This window comes from Elephas maximus, chromosome 11, assembly GCF_024166365.1.
Source record: "Elephas maximus indicus isolate mEleMax1 chromosome 11, mEleMax1 primary haplotype, whole genome shotgun sequence".
NCBI classification, from domain to species: Eukaryota; Metazoa; Chordata; class Mammalia; order Proboscidea; family Elephantidae; genus Elephas; species Elephas maximus.
In genome coordinates this window covers 83,908,588-83,914,111 of record NC_064829.1, presented here as the reverse complement: position 1 = coordinate 83,914,111, position 5,524 = coordinate 83,908,588, and the positions used below count along the sequence as shown (strand labels likewise).

The 5,524-nt window shown below is 43.4% G+C and overlaps 1 pseudogene; it reads left to right on the top strand.

Moving 5' to 3' along the window:
- Positions 1-555: 555 nt before the first annotated feature.
- On the top strand, positions 556-2,330 carry LOC126085643 (T-complex protein 1 subunit zeta-like; annotated as a pseudogene).
- The last annotated feature ends 3,194 nt before the right edge of the window (positions 2,331-5,524 follow it).

The following is a 5,524-nucleotide window of genomic DNA, read 5'->3' as shown; positions in this document are numbered from 1 at the left end:
TTGCACACAGGATGAATTAATCAACATCACTGAATTGTATACTTAAAAATGGGTAAAATGGCAAACCTTTTGTTGTATATATTTTACTACAATTAAAAAAAAAGAAGGAACATGGGAAAAATCAAGGGTGTGCTGTTGGGACAATCTGCATTTTGGAACCAGCTGGAAGAAAGTGGGCATTCTTCTAGGAGCCCCCCTCCCTTGGCAACCAGGCAGTGCCACTGCATCTGGGGTTCGGGGGTCTGAGGACTTGTAACTGCATTTTTTTGCCCATGGTTTCAGCATCTTTCATTGACTAGATTATATGAGCTGGTTAAGCACTTGACTACTAGCCAAAAAGTTGGTGTTTCAAACCTGGGATTCTAATCAGTTCTTTCACATTCAAACCCTCCCTGAAAATTGGTATTCCTAACAAGTTTCCAGGTGAAGCTAATGCTGCTGTTTAGGGACCAATTCTAGAACCACTAGGAGAGCAGTGGTTCTCAGATTTTTATACATAGACACTGAGCTGGCCTTGCAGGCTGGGTCTTGTTCTCTTCCTCTGCTGGGCCCGCCATGGCAGGCGTGAAGACCCTGAGCCCCAAAGCCAAGGCGGCACAGCCCAGGCGGCATGGTGGTCAACATCAGCATGGTCCAGCGGCTACAGGATGTGCTGAGGACCAACCTGGGGCCCGAGAGCACCATGAAGATGCTTGTTTCTGGCGCTGAAGACATCAAGCTTACTGAAGATGGCAATGTGCTACCTCATGAAATACAAACTCAACACTCAACAGCCCCCTTAATAGCAAAATTAGCAACAGGCCAAGATGACATAATTGGTGATGGTCCTACTTCCAATGTCCTGATCACTGGAGAGCTGCTGAAACAGGCGGACCTTTACGCTGAAGGTCTGCATCCCAGAATAATAACTGAAGGATTTGAAGTTGCAAAGGAAAAGGCAATTTAGTGTTTGGAACAAATCAAAGTAAACAAAGAGATGGACAGAGAAACACTTATAGACGGGGCCAGAATATGTCTGCATACTAAAGTTCGTGCCGAACTTGCTGACGTAGTAACAGAGGCTGTAGCTGTCTCCATTTTGGCCATTAAAAAACCTGATGAACTTTATTGACCGTTTCATGGCTGAAATCGTGGAGATGAAATATAAATCTGCAACTGATACAAGCTTAATCAGAGGGCTTGTTTTGGAGCATGGCACACAGTATCCTGATACGAAGAAAAGAATAGAAGATGCGTACATCCTCACATGCACTGTGTCATTCTAATATGAAAAAACAGAAGTGAACTCTGGCTTCTCTTACAAGAGTGCAGAAGAGAAACTTGCAAAAGCTGAAAGAAAATTCATTGAAGACAAAAAAACAAAAACAAACTCGTTGCCGTCGAGTGAATTCCAACTCATAGCAACCCTATAGGACAGAGTAGAAATGCCCCATAGAGTTTCCAAGGAGCAACTGGTGGATTTGAACTGGTAACCTTTTTGGTTAGCAGTCGCATAGCTCTTAACCTCTACACCACTAGGGTTTCCTCGTTGAAGACAGAGTTAACAAAATAATAGAACTGAAAAAGAAAGTCTGTGGGGATACAAATAAAGGATTTGTCGTTATTAATCAAAAGGGAATTGACCCTTTTTCCTCAGATGCCCTTCCTTGCAAAAGAAGGCATAGTAGTTCTGCGCAGAGCTAAACAAAGAAATACAGAGAGGCTCACACTTTCCTGTAGAAGGGTGGCTCTAAATTGTTTAGATGACCTAAATCCTGACTGTTTGGGGACGTGCAGGACTCATCTATGAGTGTACATTGGGAGAAGAGAAGTTCACCTCCATTGAGAGATGCAACAACCCTCACTCTGTCACACTACAGGTCAAAGGACCAAATAAGCACACACTCACTCACATCAAAGATACGATAAGAGATGGCTTGAGGGTGGTCAAAAATGCTACTGATGATGACTGTGTGGTTCCAGGTGCTGGTGCAGTGGAAGTGGCAATGACAGAAGTTCGGATGAAATACAAGCCCAGTGTCAAGGGCAGGGCCCAACTTGGAGTCCAAGCATTTGCTGATGCCTTGCTCATTGTTGCCAAGGTTCTTGCTCAGAATTCTGGTTTTGACCTTCAGGAAACACTAGTAAATGTTCAAGCAGAACATTCGGAATCTTGTCAGCTTGTCAGTGTAGACTTAAACACAGGTGAGCCTACGGTAGCAGCAGAAGCAGGCATATGGGATAACTATTGTACCGAGAAACAACTTCTTCATGCCTGCACTGTGATCGCTGTCAACAGTCTCCTGGCTGATGAGATCACGCAAGCTGGAATGTCTTCTCTGAAAGGTTGAATTGAAGCTTCGCTTATGTTGTCCGAATCATGAAGACTCTGCAGAGTGACCCTAAGAATATAGCTGTGGAATTTTTGTCCAAGCTTCCAACGATTTTCAAAGACATTTCCTTTTCCCGTATTAACACAGGCAATTGTCATCTATTCAAATTCTGAAGTTCTGAAATTATAATTACAGCATTTTTTAATTGCGCTGAAGTGTGTACACAGAAAGCAAGTTCTTTTTACCCACTAAAGAGGTGGTTTTGCTTTAACTGCAGTGGCATAAAATTACATGTTAGATAAGCCTATGTTATCTATTTTTATAATTAATAAATATTCCTTCAAAAACAGGAACAATTTATTATACATAAGAATCCCCCGGGGATCTTGTTAAAATGTAGGTTCTGATTCAGTATATCTGGGGTGGAAATGCAAATTCTCAGCAGGAGTTCGAAGTGGTTCGAAGCCCTGGTTCAAGCCCACACAGAGGCGCCGGCTTCCAGAAGGTCACAGCCATTGAAAACCCCATGGAGCAGTTCTACTCTGCACACATGGGGACGCCATGACTGGGATTCGACTGGATGGCAACTAACAAGAACAGTCCTCATTTAGCACATTGAGGTTCTGTCAAGACAGCTTACAGGATCCTTGTCGGGGCAGTGGGGGGAGAAGGAATGTGGGGCGAGGATTAGAAAGCCTGTCAGAGAGCAGCTATTTTTAAGACCGTTTGTTGTGGGTCTTCATAAGAGGCTCAAAAGAATTCTTTCAATAGCTATAGCAAGGAATTAATATATTGGACGAGCAAATGAGAGAAATTCCGAATGGGGACACAGATATTGGGAACGTATCTTCTCAGCACCCCTCTGATAGGCACATTCTCCTTGCTGTAATGCACCAACTAATCAACCCAGTAAAGGATGTGTTTTTATTTCATCAGAGCTTGAACTTTCTCTGACTCAAATTAGCAGTGACTTTGCAGGAAACGGAAACCCTGGCATAGTGGTTAAGTGCTATAGCTGCTAACCAGAGGGTCAGCAGTTCGAATTCTCCAGGTGCTCCTTGGAAACTCTATGGGGCAGTTCTACTCTGTCCTATAGGGTTGCTATGAGTTGAAATCGACTCGACAGCGCAGGGTTCAGTTTGGTTTTTTGGTTGCATGAAACTGTGCACTTTCCTTTTTCCTCCCTAAAACAGCCCTTTCTAATGCTGACCCCTAAATGAACATCTCTTACCCATTTATTATTTGCCTTTAAAAATGGATCCGTGAGGCTGTAATAAAATCATCTCAGATGGCTTTAGTCTACACTGGTCTATTTTCCTCTGAACTCTTTAAAGGACGTGTAATCTGTGCCACACACTTTAGCACATAATAACTGCGCTCTTACTTTGTTCTCTAATTGCTTTGTGTGTGTGTAGATAGCTCCCCTCCCCCACCAACCAACCTAAGCTGTAATATTATATACTCTCTGAGTCACAAAAACTATATTTTATCATTTCCTCATACTTCCCTCTCCTATTCCTGACACATACCTTCCTAGCACGGTACTGGCCACAGGTTAAGAAATAAATTCAGATTATTAGCTAATGGCAAACAATTTTAATTTCAGGATTTGTAAAATCTCAGTGAAGCTCAGAGACATGTGATAGAGGAGTCCTTGTTTCTTGATTCCAAGAGACCTAGAGAGCAGTGAAGACAGAGAAAAAGCACATATTTGGTAAAACTGGTGCTTTTTAAAAAGATACCAATCTCTGTATTTCTAGTTTCAAGCAATTGCTATGGTTCTCTCCGAGTCCACACCACCCACTAACTGCATGCCTTTGGACCATTTAAGAAGGTTGAATTTCTGGATTAACTTTTTCAGAAGGAAAACCCTAACTCTAAACCAAATCATAACCCTAACCCTAACACTAGCCTTAGCACTAACCCTAACCCTAACCCCAGATCTGACCATAGCCATAAATCTAACCCTAGCCCTAGCCCTAGCCCTAGATTTAATTCTACCCTTAAAACTAACCCTATCCTTAGACCTAATCCTGACCCTAGCCCTAACCCTAACCCTAGACATAACTAGTCTAGGTTACTTCTAGGGTTAGGGTTAAACAAAAACCTAACCCATTGCCATCGAGTAGATACCAACTCATAGTGACCGTGTAGGACACAGTAGAACTGCCTCATAGGGTTTCCAAGGAGTGGCTGGTGGGTGGATTCAAACTGCTGACCTTTTGGTTAGCAGCCAAGCTCTTAACCACCGCACCACCAGGGCTCCAGGGTTAGGGTTACCTTAGAGAATAAGAAATTCAGAGGAATCGGAAATCATTTTAAGTTCTGTGGCTGACTCCACTCACATTCATGCTGCAATTTGCTGTCTGAGAGGCCAGACGTTTCCTTGTGTCCCAGGGGTCAGAGCCAGGCCTGTGCAGTGGGGAGGGCAGGGTCTAATGAACGCAGAGGTGGGGGAATCCCTGGCAGAGAGCCTCACAGATTGGCAAGGCCGGCATTCACATTCACATTGTTATTGTTATTTTCCCAAATCCACCAGATTTTAAATCATTATGACAATACAGGCCCTGGAAGACAGTCCTTCTACTCTTGTTGCCTCTGCTACTTCCACGTAGATTCTGTTTTCAAGCCAAAAAGATTTCTCCTTGGAGTGGTGCCCTCCTGCCCAGTGAGGGTCGCTGTAGCTCTCTAATTGGCTCCATTTCTACTGCATTTCTGGAGCAGCTTTTGGTCTCGATGGGGAGGGACTTGTGTGTGTGAAGTCCTCTGAGGAAAACTGGGGGCTCTTTCAATCAACTCAAAGTGTACCCAGATAAGGTTAGATTTTGATATCTGTCCATGTGACCCTATCTTAATGGGTTAGGGATGTACTCGCTTCTGGTCCACAAGCACTCCCAGGGCTATCCAGGCTGGAATTCCTTCCCCAGAGCAGCACACACCCCCGAATCTTGACAAGTCTCACAGAACTGGTCTGAAGGCTCAGCTGGTTTTTAGTACCGGCCAGTTAACTATTTTGGCACAGTTTTAAGGATCAAAACATCCTTGTAAGATTTGGAAGGTTATTGGGTTTTGGGCATCATTTATCTTTGTTTTGTTTTGATAATTCTCTAAAAGCAGCCTTACCTTTTCAGGGCAACAAAATAACTGTGATGTTTTTGAGAGCCTTTTCTTAGACAAGGAGGTGTGTTAGTAATGGTACCATTCGTTATTTG